This window comes from Pseudophryne corroboree, unplaced genomic scaffold (genome assembly GCF_028390025.1).
Source record: "Pseudophryne corroboree isolate aPseCor3 unplaced genomic scaffold, aPseCor3.hap2 scaffold_475, whole genome shotgun sequence".
Taxonomy (NCBI): Eukaryota; Metazoa; Chordata; class Amphibia; order Anura; family Myobatrachidae; genus Pseudophryne; species Pseudophryne corroboree.
Window position 1 is genome coordinate 1 of NW_026970087.1, and position 12,149 is coordinate 12,149.

The following is a 12,149-nucleotide window of genomic DNA, read 5'->3' on the forward strand; positions in this document are numbered from 1 at the left end:
CTTTACTTGACAGAGATGTGCCTGAGCAGCGGCCCTCCCCAGCCCTATCTCAAATCATACTTATTTTGCATAGGAGATACCATGGTCATAAAGATTGTTCTCCCAGGGCAAGGCTCACCCATTGCACTCTGGGTGTGCTGCTCCTGCGATTTCCCCAAATGTGGGAAACTTGACTGCATAATTTGTGTTTCCCCTGGTCGGCTCTCGTATAATTCAGATCTCTTTGTCTCAGGTCTCTCTCCAGCCTAGTTTGCTGTCTGTTTCCACTTCTGTTTTCTTGAGCCGCTCCCTTCTATGCCCTTGCGCACTATCCTGACTTCTCCCGTCTGCTTACTTTGTGCCTTCCAACGCACAATGCGAACTACAGGTAGTGCTGCAGGGCCCACACTCTTTTACTTGCCGTACAGAGCAGCTCTGGAGCTGTTACAGTGCCCAGCTTCTGCAAGAAATCAGCTTGAATGCTTCAGGGGCTGGGGCATAGCCAACATGAGCCCCACACCGAAGGAGGGTGGAGGTATTTAATGCGAACTAGGGGTCATCCAAGCACCGCAAAAGGCCGCCATGCCCTGCATAACCCTTTTCTCTTTTCATATGCAGATGAGGGTTCCAGCCAACTTTGGCCCACTGCTTGGATGACATCACCGTATGCAAATCCGTCTTCTGCAGACCTTCTCCCAGGAATGCTTTTACTAGTTGTTACATTTGGTTTGTTGTTTGGGGGTGCTTCAGTATTAGGCAGCCTTCTGCCCTCCCATGTTCATCTGAAAATATGTGTTCTCCCTGCAGTTGTTGTCCCCAGATGAGAGTTCCCTTGTGCTGCCTCAGTTGAATCTCCATTACTTGACAGAGATGTGCCTGAGCAGCGGCCCTCTCCAGCCCTATCCCAAATCATACTTATTTTGCATAGGAGTTTCCATGGTCATGAAGATTGTTCTCCCAGGGTGAGGTTCATTCATTGCATTATGGGTATGCTGACCCCTGTGATTTCCCCAAATGTGGGAAACTCGACTGCATTAATTGTGGTAGTGGGGGACTGTGTTTGTGCTTTCCTCTGGTCAGCTCTGGTAAAAGACAGATTTCTTTGTCTCAGATCTTCCTCTAGCCTTGTTCTTTTTTCGAGAGTTTCCTTGTGCTGCCTCAGTTGGATCTCCTTCACTTGACAGGGGGGTGCCCGAGCAGCGACCCTCCCCATCTCTAGCCCAACTCCTACTTACCTGCCAGGTGAGATACTATGATCATGAAGGTGCTTCTCCCAGGGCAAGGCTCACCCATTGCACTCTGGGTGTGCTGCTCCTACGATTTCCCCAAATGTGGGACACTTGACTGCATAATTTGTGTTTCCTCTAGTCGGCTACTCGTATAATTCAGATCTCTTTGTCTCAGGTCTCTCTCCAGCCTAGTTTGCTGTCTGTTTCCACTTCTCTTTTCTTGAGCCGCTGCCTTCTATGCCCTTGTGCACTCTCCTGACTTCTCCTGTCTGCTTACTTTGTGCCTTCCAACGCACAATACAAACTACAGGTAGTGCTGCAGGGCCCACACCCTTTTACTTGCCTTTCAGAGCAGCTCTGGAGCTGTTACAGTGCCCAGCTGCTGCAAGAAATCAGCTTGAATGCTTCAGGGGCTGGGGCATAGCCAACATGAGCCCCACACCGACGGAGGGTGGAGGTGTTTAATGCGAACTAAGGGTCATCCAAGCGCCGCAAAAGGCCGCCATGCCCTGCATACCCCTTTTCTCTTTTCATATGCAGATGAGGGTTCCAGCCAACTTTGGCCCACTGCTTGGATGACATCACCGTATGCAAATCCGTCTTCTGCAGACCTTCCCCCAGGAATGCTTGTACTAGTTGTTGCATTTGGTTTGTTGTTTGGGGTGCTTCAGTATTAGGCAGCCTTCTGCTCTCCCATGTTCATCTGAAAATATGTGTTCTCCCTGCAGTTGTTGTCCCCAGATGAGAGTTCCCTTGTGCTGCCTCAGTTGAATCTCCTTTACTTGACAGAGATGTGCCTGAGCAGCGGCCCTCCCCAGCCCTATCCCAAATCATACTTATTTTGCATAGGAGATACCATGGTCATGAAGATTGTTCTCCCAGGGTGAGGTTCATTCATTGCATTCTGGGTATGCTGACCCCTGTGATTTCCCCAAATGTGGGAAACTCGACTGCATTATTTGTGGTAGTGGGGGACTGTGTTTGTGCTTTCCTCTGGTCAGCTCTGGTAAAAGTCAGATTTCTTTGTCTCAGATCTTCCTCTAGCCTTGTTCTTTTTTCGAGAGTTTCCTTGTGCTGCCTCAGTTGGATCTCCTTCACTTGACAGGGGGGTGCCCGAGCAGCGACCCTCCCCAGCTCAAGCCCAACTCCTACTTACCTGCCAAGTGAGATACTATGATCAGGAAGGTGCTTCTACCAGGGCAAGGCTCACCCATTGCACTCTGGGTGTGCTGCTCCTACGATTTCCCCAAATGTGGGACACTTGACTGCATAATTTGTGTTTCCTCTGGTCGGCTACTTGTATAATTCAGATCTCTTTGTCTCAGGTCTCTCTCCAGCCTAGTTTGCTGTCTGTTTCCACTTCTCTTTTCTTGAGCCCCTGCCTTCTATGCCCTTGTGCACTCTCCTGACTTCTCCTGTCTGCTTACTTTGTGCCTTCCAACGCACAATGCAAACTACAGGTAGTGCTGCAGGGCCAACACCCTTTTACTTGCCTTACAGAGCAGCTCTGGAGCTGTTACAGTGCCCAGCTGCTGCAAGAAATCAGCTTGAATGCTTCAGGGGCTGGGGCATAGCCAACATGAGCAGCAAGATGCAGCACTGGACTATTAGTAATGTACTGTTGTATGCTGAGCACCACAATGCAGCACAAGACAATGAGCAGTGATACTGAGCACTGATGAGGATACTACTGAGAACTGACACTGAGCAGGAGAGACACACTACTAGTATTACTGAGCAGCAATAAGTAACCACTGATACTGGGCACTGATATTGAGATTTCCACTGAGAGAACATAGCCACGTCCTCTCCGCTCTCTCTTCAATGCACGAGTAAAAATGGCGGCAACGCGCAGCTCTTTATATGGAATCCGAATCTCGCGAGAATCCGACAGCGGGATGATGACATTTTCCCTTGTTCAGGTTTTCCGAGTCAGGCGGGAACAACCGAGCCTGCCTCGGACCAGTGTAAACCACGTGGAGTTCGTCGGGAATTCGGTTCTCGGAGAACCGAACCCGCTCCTCTATATATACTATATTACTATGTTACTGTAGTATACAGAACACCACAATGCAATGAGCAGTGATAGTGAGCACTGATGAGGATACTAGAACTGACACTGAGCAGCAAGATGCAGCACTGGACTATTAGTAATGTACTGTAGTATGCTGAGCACCACAATGCAGCACAAGACAATGAGCAGTGATACTGAGCACTGATGAGGATACTACTGAGAACTGACACTGAGCAGGAGAGACACACTACTAGTATTACTGAGCAGCAATAAGTAACCACTGATACTGAGCACTGATATTGAGATTTCCACTGAGAGAACATAGCCACGTCCTCTCCGCTCTCTCTTCAATGCACGAGTAAAAATGGCAGCAAAGCGCAGCTCTTTATATGGAATCCGAATCTCGCAAGAATCCGACAGCGGGATGATGACATTTTCCCTTGTTCAGGTTTTCCGAGTCAGGCGGGAACAACCGAGCCTGCCTCGGACCAGTGTAAACCACGTGGAGTTCGTGGGGAATTCGGTTCTCGGAGAACCGAACCCGCTCCTCTCTACCTTATACCCATCAATTTTTTTATTTTCAATCTAAGCCCCTGCAGTTTTCTGTAAGCATCTGCTTCGCTATGATGATCAACAAGTCACAAGGGCAAACACTCAGGGCTTGAGGCGTAGATCTTAGGACCAGCTGCTACAAGCATGGCAGAGGTGTCACTATCACTGGTGACACCCAGAGAGGTGGCGAGGGAGATTGTAATGCAGTGCGCGCAGATAAACAGCGCAATGGTAAAAAGGAGGCATGGTTTCATAGGTAGGGGCGTGGCCTGGTGGCCTGAATCTACATTTTGTTGCTCCGGGTGTCCCGGGGGTTGGGGGCTGCACCCGGGGACTAGTGTGTGAGCTGTGCTGGCTCCTGCACAGTGACAGGGCATGGCCACCCAGCATGACGCCTCCCTTCTTGACCATGCTGTAATTGCAGTCGCACTGCAGTTCAGCGTGATCATAAAAAATGGTGTAGGCTCCTGCTGGTGCAGGCTGTAGAGAAAAGCTGCTGTGACCACGCCCCCTGTGTCTCCTCCGTTGCAGACCCCATTTTGAAGCCTTGCCCCCGGACTAAGAGAAAAGTATGCCCTTGCGCACTATCCTGACTTCTCCTCCCGTCTGCTTAATTTGTGCCTTCCAACGCACAATGCGAACAACAGGTGGTGCTGCAGGGCCCACACCCTTTTACTTGCCTTACAGAACAGCTCTGGAGCTGTTACAGTGCCCAGCTGCTGCAAGAAATCAGCTTGAGTGCTTCAGGGGATGGGGCATGGCCAACATGAGCCCCACACCAAAGGAGGGTGGGGATGTTTAATGCGAACTAGGGGTCATCCAAGCACTGCAAAAGGCCGCCATGCCCTGCATGCCCCTTTTCTCTTTTCATATGCAGATGAGGGTTCCAGTCAACTTTGGCCCACTGCTTGGATAACATCACCGTATGCAAATCCGTCTGCTGCAGACCTTCCCCCAGGAGTGCTTGTACTAGTTGTTGCATATGGTTTGATATTTGATGGTGCTTCAGTATTAGGCAGCCTTCCGCCCTCCCATGTTCATCTGAAAAGATGTGGTCTCCCTGCAGTTGTTGTCCCCAGATGAGAGTTCCCTTGTGCTGCCTCAGTTGAATCTCCTTTACTTGACAGAGATGTGCCTGAGCAGCGGCCCTCACCAGCCCTATCCCAAATCATACTTATTTTGCATAGGAGATACCATGGTCATGAAGATTGTTCTCCCAGGGTGAGGTTCATTCATTGCATTCTGGGTATGCTGACCCCTGTGATTTTCCCAAATGTGGGAAACTCGACTGCATATTTGTGGTAGTGGGGGACTGTGTTTGTGCTTTCCTCTGGTCAGCTCTGGTAAAAGTCAGATTTCTTTGTCTCAGATCTTCCTCTAGCCTTGTTCTTCTTTCGAGAGTTCTCTGGTGCTGCCTCAGTTGGATCTCCTTCACTTCACAGGGGGGAACCCGAGCAGCGACCCTCCCCAGCTCTAGCCCAACTCCTACTTACCTGCCAGGTGAGATACTATGATCATGAAGGTGCTTCTCCCAGGGCAAGGCTCAACCATTGCACTCTGGGTGTGCTGCTCCTGCGATTTCCCCAAATGTGGGAAACTTGACTGCATAATTTGTGTTTCCCCTCGTCGGCTCTCGTATAATTCAGATCTCTTTGTCTCAGGTCTCTCTCCAGCCTAGTTTGCTGTCTGTTTCCACTTCTCTTTTCTTGAGCCGCTCCCTTCTATTCCCTTGCGCACTATCCTGACTTCTCCCGTCTGCTTACTTCGTGCCTTCCAACGCACAATTCGAACTACAGGTAGTGCTGCAGGGCCCACACCCTTTTACTTGCCTTACAGAGTAGCTCTGGAGCAGTTACAGTGCCCAGCTGCTGCAAGAAATCAGCTTGAATGCTTCAGGGGCTGGGGCATAGCCAACATGAGCCCCACACCGAAGGAGGGTGGAGGTGTGTAATGCGAACTAGGGGTCATCCAAGCGCTGCAAAAGGCCGCCATGCCCTGCACGCCCCTTTTCTCTTTTCATATGCAGACGAGGGTTGAAGCCAACTTTGACCCACTGCTTGGATGACATCACCATATGCAAATCCATCTGCTGCAGGCCTTCCCCCAGGAATGCTTGCACTAGTTGTTGCATTTGGTTTGTTGTTTGGGGGTGCTTCAGCATTAGGCAGCCTTCTGCCCTCACATGTTCATCTGAAAATATGTGTTCTCCCTGCAGTTGTTGTCCCCAGATGAGAGTTCCCTTGTGCTGCCTCAGTTGAATCTCCTTTACTTGACAGAGATGTGCCTGAGCAGCGGCCCTCCCCAGCCCTATCCCAAATCATACTTATTTTGCATAGGCGATACCATGGTCATGAAGATTTTTCTCCCAGGGTGAGGTTCATTCATTGCATTCTGGGTATGCTGACCCCTGTGATTTCCCCAAATGTGGGAAACTCGACTGCATTATTTGTGGTAGTGGGGGACTGTGTTTGTGCTTTCCTCTGGTCAGCTCTGGAAAAAGTCAGATTTCTTTGTCTCAGATCTTCCTCTAGCCTTGTTCTTCTTTCGAGAGTTCCCTTGTGCTGCCTCAGTTGGATCTCTTTCACTTGACAGGGGGGTGCCCGAACAGCGACCCTCCCCAGCTCTAGCCCAACTCCTACTTACCTGCCAGGTGAGATACTATGATCATGAAGGTGCTTCTCCCAGGGCAAGGCTCACCCATTGCACTCTGGGTGTGCTGCCCCTGCGATTTCCCCAAATGTGGGAAACTTGACTGCATAATTTGTGTTTCCCCTGGTCGGCTCTCGTATAATTCAGATCTCTTTGTCTCAGGTCTCTCTCCAGCCTAGTTTGCTGTCTGTTTCCACTTCTCTTTTCTTCAGCCGCTCCCTTCTATACCCTTGTGCACTATCCTGACTTCTCCTCCCGTCTGCTTACTTTGTGCCTTCCAATGCACAATGCAAACTACAGGTAGTGCTGCAGGGCCCACACCCTTTTACTTGCCTTACAGAGCAGCTCTGGAGCTGTTACAGTGCCCAGCTGCTGCAAGAAATCAGCTTGAATGCTTCAGGGGATGGGGCATGGCCAACATGAGCCCCACACCAAAGGAGGGTGGAGGTGTTTAATGCGAACTAGGGGTCATCCAAGCACCGCAAAAGGCCGCCATGCCCTGCACGCCCCTTTTCTCTTTTCATATGCAGATGAGGGTTGAAGCCAACTTTGACCCACTGCTTGGATGACATCACCGTATGCAAATCCGTCTTCTGCAGAACTTCCCCCAGGAATGCTTGCACTAGTTGTTGCATTTGGTTTGTTGTTTGGGGGTGCTTCAGTATTAGGCAGCCTTCTGCCCTCCCATGTTCATCTGAAAATATGTGTTCTCCCTGCAGTTGTTGTCCCCAGATGAGAGTTCCCTTGTGCTGCCTCAGTTGAATCTCCTTTACTTGACAGAGATGTGCATGAGCAGCGGCCCTCCCCAGCCCTATTCCAAATCATACTTATTTTGCATAGGAGATACCATGGTCATGAAGATTGTTCTCCCAGGGTGAGGTTCATTCATTGCATTTTGGGTATGCTGACCCCTGTGATTTCCCCAAATGTGGGAAACTTGACTGCATTATTTGTGGTAGTGGGGGACTGTGTTTGTGCTTTCCTCTGGTCAGCTCTGGTAAAAGTCAGATTTCTTTGTCTCAGATTTTCCTCTAGCCTTGTTCTTCTTTCGAGAGTTCCATTGTGCTGCCTCAGTTGGATCTCCTTCACTTTACAGGGGGGTACCCGAGCAGCGACCCTCCCCAGCTCTAGCCCAACTCCTACTTACCTGCCAGGTGAGATACTATGATCATGAAGGTGCTTCTCCCAGGGCAAGGCTCACCCATTGCACTCTGGAAGTGCTGCCCCTGCGATTTCCCCAAATGTGGGAAACTTGACTGCATAATTTGTGTTTCCCCTGGTCGGCTCTCGTATAATTCAGATCTATTTGTCTCAGGTCTCTCTCCAGCCTAGTTTGCTGTCTGTTTCCACTTCTCTTTTCTTCAGCCGCTCCCTTCTATACCCTTGTGCACTATCCTGACTTCTCCTCCCGTCTGCTTACTTTGTGCCTTCCAATGCACAATGCAAACTACAGGTAGTGCTGCAGGGCCCACACCCTTTTACTTGCCTTACATAGCAGCTCTGGAGCTGTTACAGTGCCCAGCTGCTGCAAGAAATCAGCTTTAATGCTTCAGGGGATGGGGCATGGCCAACATGAGCCCCACACCAAAGGAGGGGGGAGGTGTTTAATTCGAACTAGGGGTCATCCAAGCACTGCAAAAGGCCGCCATGCCCTGCATGCCCCTTTTCTCTTTTCATATGCAGATGAGGGTTCCAGTCAACTTGGCCCACTGCTTGGATAACATCACCGTATGCAAATCCGTCTGCTGCAGACCTTCCCCCAGGAGTGCTTGTACTAGTTGTTGCATATGGTTTGATATTTGATGGTGCTTCAGTATTAGGCAGCCTTCCGCCCTCCCATGTTCATCTGAAAAGATGTGGTCTCCCTGCAGTTGTTGTCCCCAGATGAGAGTTCACTTGTGCTGCCTCAATTGAATCTCCTTTACTTGACAGAGATGTGCCTGAGCAGCGGCCCTCACCAGCCCTATCCCAAATCATACTTATTTTGCATAGGAGATACCATGGTCATGAAGATTGTTCTCCCAGGGTGAGGTTCATTCATTGCATTCTGGGTATGCTGACCCCTGTGATTTTCCCAAATGTGGGAAACTCGACTGCATTATTTGTGGTAGTGGGGGACTGTGTTTGTGCTTTCCTCTGGTCAGCTCTGGTTAAAGTCAGATTTCTTTGTCTCAGATCTTCCTCTAGCCTTGTTCTTCTTTCGAGAGTTCCCTGGTGCTGCCTCAGTTGGATCTCCTTCACTTCACAGGGGGGAACCCGAGCAGCGACCCTCCCCAGCTCTAGCCCAACTCCTACTTACCTGCCAGGTGAGATACTATGATCATGAAGGTGCTTCTCCCAGGGCAAGGCTCAACCATTGCACTCTGGGTGTGCTGCTCCTGCGATTTCCCCAAATGTGGGAAACTTGACTGCATAATTTGTGTTTCCCCTCGTCGGCTCTCGTATAATTCAGATCTCTTTGTCTCAGGTCTCTCTCCAGCCTAGTTAGCTGTCTGTTTCCACTTCTCTTTTCTTCAGCCGCTCCCTTCTATACCCTTGTGCACTATCCTGACTTCTCCTCCCGTCTGCTTACTTTGTGCCTTCCAATGCACAATGCAAACTACAGGTAGTGCTGCAGGGCCCACACCCTTTTACTTGCCTTACAGAGCAGCTCTGGAGCTGTTACAGTGCCCAGCTGCTGCAAGAAATCAGCTTGAATGCTTCAGGGGCTGGGGCATAGCCAACATGAGCCCCACACCAAAGGAGGGTGGAGGTGTTTAATGCAAACTAGGGGTCAGCCAAGCGCCGCAAAAGGCCACCATGCCCTGCATGCCCCTTTTCTCTTTTCATATGCAGACGAGGGTTGAAGCCAACTTTGACCCACTGCTTGGATGACATCACCATATGCAAATCCATCTGCGGCAGGCCATCCCCCAGGAATGCTTGCACTAGTTGTTGCATTTGGTTTGTTGTTTGGGGGTGCTTCAGTATTAGGCAGCCTTCTGCCCTCCCATGTTCATCTGAAAATATATGTTCTCCCTGCAGTTGTTGTCCCAAGATGAGAGTTCCCTTGTGCTGCCTCAGTTGAATCTCCTTTACTTGACAGAGATGTGCATGAGCAGCGGCCCTCCCCAGCCCTATTCCAAATCATACTTATTTTGCATAGGAGATACCATGGTCATGAAGATTTTTCTCCCAGGGTGAGGTTCATTCATTGCATTTTGGGTATGCTGACCCCTGTGATTTCCCCAAATGTGGGAAACTCGACTGCATTATTTGTGGTAGTGGGAGACTGTGTTTGTGCATTCCTCTGGTCAGCTCTGGTAAAAGTCAGATTTCTTTGTCTCAGATTTTCCTTTAGCCTTGTTCTTCTTTCGAGAGTTCCCTTGTGCTGCCTCAGTTGGATCTCCTTCACTTTACAGGGGGGTACCCGAGCAGCGACCCTCCCCAGCTCTAGCCCAACTCCTACTTACCTGCCAGGTGAGATACTATGATCATGAAGGTGCTTCTCCCAGGGCAAGGCTCACCCATTGTACTCTGGGTGTGCTGCTCCTGCGATTTCCCCAAATGTGGGAAACTTGACTGCATAATTTGTGTTTCCCCTGGTCGGCTCTCGTATAATTCAGATCTCTTTGTCTCAGGTCTCTCTCCAGCCTAGTTTGCTGTCTGTTTCCACTTCTCTTTTCTTCAGCCGCTCCCTTCTATACCCTTGTGCACTATCCTGACTTCTCCTCCCGTCTGCTTACTTTGTGCCTTCCAATGCACAATGCAAACTACAGGTAGTGCTGCAGGGCCCACACCCTTTTACTTGCCTTACAGAGCAGCTCTGGAGCTGTTACAGTGCCCAGCTGCTGCAAGAAATCAGCTTGAATGCTTCAGGGGCTGGGGCATAGCCAACATGAGCCCCACACCGAAGGAGGGTGGAGGTGTTTAATGCAAACTAGGGGTCAGACAAGCGCCGCAAAAGGCCACCATGCCCTGCACGCCCCTTTTCTGTTTTCATATGCAGACGAGGGATGAAGCCAACTTTGACCCACTGCTTGGATGACATTACCATATGCAAATCCGTCTTCTGCAGAACTTCCCCCAGGAATGCTTGCACTAGTTGTTGCATTTGGTTTGTTGTTTGGGGGTGCTTCAGTATTAGGCAGCCTTCTGCCCTCCCATGTTCATCTGAAAATATGTGTTCTCCCTGCAGTTGTTGTCCCCAGATGAGAGTTACCTTGTGCTGCCTCAGTTGAATCTCCTTAACTTGACAGAGATGTGCCTGAGCAGCGGCCCTCCCCAGCTCTATCCCAAATCATACTTATTTTGCATAGGAGATACCATGGTCATGAAGATTATTCTCCCAGGGTGAGGTTCATTCATTGCATTCTGGGTATGCTGACCCCTGTGATTTCCCCAAATGTGGGAAACTTGACTGCTTTATTTGTGGTAGTGGGGGACTGTGTTTGTGTTTTCCTCTGGTCAGCTCTGGTAAAAGTCAGATTTCTTTGTTTCAGATCTTCCTCTAGCCTTGTTCTTCTTTCGAGAGTTCCCTTGTGCTGCCTCAGTTGGATCTCCTTCACTTGACAGGGGGGTGCCCAAGCAGAGACCCTCCCCAGCTCTAGCCCAACTCCTACTTACCTGCCAGGTGAGATACTATGATCATGAAGGTGCTTCTCCCAGGGCAAAGCTCACCCATTGCACTCTGGGTGTGCTGCCCCTGCGATTTCCCCAAATGTGGGAAACTTAACTGCATAATTTGTGTTTCCCCTGGTCGGCTCTCGTATAATTCAGATCTCTTTGTCTCAGGTCTCTCTCCAACCTAGTTTGCTGTCTGTTTCCACTTCTCTTTTCTTCAGCCGCTCCCTTCTATACCCTTGTGCACTATCCTGACTTCTCCTCCCGTCTGCTTACTTTGTGCCTTCCAATGCACAATGCAAACTACAGGTAGTGCTGCAGGGCCCACACCCTTTTACTTGCCTTACAGAGCAGCTCTGGAGATGTTACAGTGCCCAGCTGCTGCAAGAAATCTGCTTGAATGCTTCAGGGGATGGGGCATGGCCAACATGAGCCCCACACCAAAGGAGGGTGGAGGTGTTTAATGCGAACTAGGGGTCATCCAAGCACCGCAAAAGGCCGCCATGCCCTGCACGCTCCTTTTCTCTTTTCATATGCAGATGAGGGTTGAAGCCAACTTTGACCCACTGCTTGGATGACATCACTGTATGCAAATCCGTCTTCTGCAGAACTTCCCCCAGGAATGCTTGCACTAGTTGTTGCATTTGGTTTGTTGTTTGGGGGTGCTTCAGTATTAGGCAGCCTTCTGCCCTCCCATGTTCATCTGAAAATATGTGTTCTCCCTGCAGTTGTTGTCCCCAGATGAGAGTTCCCTTGTGCTGCCTCAGTTGAATCTCCTTTACTTGACAGAGATGTGCATGAGCAGCGGCCCTCCCCAGCCCTATTCCAAATCATACTTATTTTGCATAGGAGATACCATGGTCATGAAGATTGTTCTCCCAGGGTGAGGTTCATTCATTGCATTTTGGGTATGCTGACCCCTGTGATTTCCCCAAATGTGGGAAACTTGACTGCATTATTTGTGGTAGTGGGGGACTGTGTTTGTGCTTTCCTCTGGTCAGCTCTGGTAAAAGTCAGATTTCTTTGTCTCAGATTTTCCTCTAGCCTTGTTCTTCTTTCGAGAGTTCCCTTGTGCTGCCTCAGTTGGATCTCCTTCAGTTTACAGGGGGGTACCCGAGCAGCGA

General features: G+C 50.0%; 16 non-coding genes and 2 pseudogenes across 16 annotated transcripts; all 18 read left to right on the top strand.

Moving 5' to 3' along the window:
* Nucleotides 1-56: 56 nt before the first annotated feature.
* Nucleotides 57-219, top strand: LOC135028292 (U1 spliceosomal RNA). The gene has a single exon (XR_010224641.1). It is a non-coding gene; the product is annotated as a U1 spliceosomal RNA (small nuclear RNA).
* A 671-nt stretch (nucleotides 220-890) lies between these two features.
* On the top strand, nucleotides 891-1,054 carry LOC135028186 (U1 spliceosomal RNA). The gene has a single exon (XR_010224536.1). It is a non-coding gene; the product is annotated as a U1 spliceosomal RNA (small nuclear RNA).
* Nucleotides 1,055-1,206: 152 nt separating this feature from the next.
* Nucleotides 1,207-1,370, top strand: LOC135028321 (U1 spliceosomal RNA). The gene has a single exon (XR_010224664.1). It is a non-coding gene; the product is annotated as a U1 spliceosomal RNA (small nuclear RNA).
* A 670-nt stretch (nucleotides 1,371-2,040) lies between these two features.
* Nucleotides 2,041-2,204, top strand: LOC135028185 (U1 spliceosomal RNA). Its single transcript, XR_010224535.1, has one exon. It is a non-coding gene; the product is annotated as a U1 spliceosomal RNA (small nuclear RNA).
* Nucleotides 2,205-2,356: 152 nt separating this feature from the next.
* Nucleotides 2,357-2,520, top strand: LOC135028380 (U1 spliceosomal RNA). Its single transcript, XR_010224700.1, has one exon. It is a non-coding gene; the product is annotated as a U1 spliceosomal RNA (small nuclear RNA).
* A 2,424-nt stretch (nucleotides 2,521-4,944) lies between these two features.
* On the top strand, nucleotides 4,945-5,107 carry LOC135028175 (U1 spliceosomal RNA). The gene has a single exon (XR_010224526.1). It is a non-coding gene; the product is annotated as a U1 spliceosomal RNA (small nuclear RNA).
* A 152-nt stretch (nucleotides 5,108-5,259) lies between these two features.
* LOC135028335 (U1 spliceosomal RNA) lies at nucleotides 5,260-5,395 on the top strand (annotated as a pseudogene).
* Nucleotides 5,396-6,093: 698 nt separating this feature from the next.
* On the top strand, nucleotides 6,094-6,257 carry LOC135028180 (U1 spliceosomal RNA). The gene has a single exon (XR_010224530.1). It is a non-coding gene; the product is annotated as a U1 spliceosomal RNA (small nuclear RNA).
* A 152-nt stretch (nucleotides 6,258-6,409) lies between these two features.
* LOC135028238 (U1 spliceosomal RNA) lies at nucleotides 6,410-6,572 on the top strand. The gene has a single exon (XR_010224587.1). It is a non-coding gene; the product is annotated as a U1 spliceosomal RNA (small nuclear RNA).
* Nucleotides 6,573-7,246: 674 nt separating this feature from the next.
* LOC135028444 (U1 spliceosomal RNA) lies at nucleotides 7,247-7,410 on the top strand. The gene has a single exon (XR_010224754.1). It is a non-coding gene; the product is annotated as a U1 spliceosomal RNA (small nuclear RNA).
* Nucleotides 7,411-7,562: 152 nt separating this feature from the next.
* LOC135028356 (U1 spliceosomal RNA) lies at nucleotides 7,563-7,725 on the top strand. The gene has a single exon (XR_010224684.1). It is a non-coding gene; the product is annotated as a U1 spliceosomal RNA (small nuclear RNA).
* Nucleotides 7,726-8,398: 673 nt separating this feature from the next.
* Nucleotides 8,399-8,562, top strand: LOC135028267 (U1 spliceosomal RNA). The gene has a single exon (XR_010224616.1). It is a non-coding gene; the product is annotated as a U1 spliceosomal RNA (small nuclear RNA).
* Nucleotides 8,563-8,714: 152 nt separating this feature from the next.
* On the top strand, nucleotides 8,715-8,850 carry LOC135028338 (U1 spliceosomal RNA; annotated as a pseudogene).
* A 701-nt stretch (nucleotides 8,851-9,551) lies between these two features.
* On the top strand, nucleotides 9,552-9,715 carry LOC135028179 (U1 spliceosomal RNA). The gene has a single exon (XR_010224529.1). It is a non-coding gene; the product is annotated as a U1 spliceosomal RNA (small nuclear RNA).
* Nucleotides 9,716-9,867: 152 nt separating this feature from the next.
* On the top strand, nucleotides 9,868-10,030 carry LOC135028296 (U1 spliceosomal RNA). Its single transcript, XR_010224644.1, has one exon. It is a non-coding gene; the product is annotated as a U1 spliceosomal RNA (small nuclear RNA).
* A 674-nt stretch (nucleotides 10,031-10,704) lies between these two features.
* LOC135028221 (U1 spliceosomal RNA) lies at nucleotides 10,705-10,868 on the top strand. The gene has a single exon (XR_010224571.1). It is a non-coding gene; the product is annotated as a U1 spliceosomal RNA (small nuclear RNA).
* Nucleotides 10,869-11,020: 152 nt separating this feature from the next.
* Nucleotides 11,021-11,183, top strand: LOC135028349 (U1 spliceosomal RNA). Its single transcript, XR_010224681.1, has one exon. It is a non-coding gene; the product is annotated as a U1 spliceosomal RNA (small nuclear RNA).
* Nucleotides 11,184-11,857: 674 nt separating this feature from the next.
* Nucleotides 11,858-12,021, top strand: LOC135028446 (U1 spliceosomal RNA). Its single transcript, XR_010224755.1, has one exon. It is a non-coding gene; the product is annotated as a U1 spliceosomal RNA (small nuclear RNA).
* The last annotated feature ends 128 nt before the right edge of the window (nucleotides 12,022-12,149 follow it).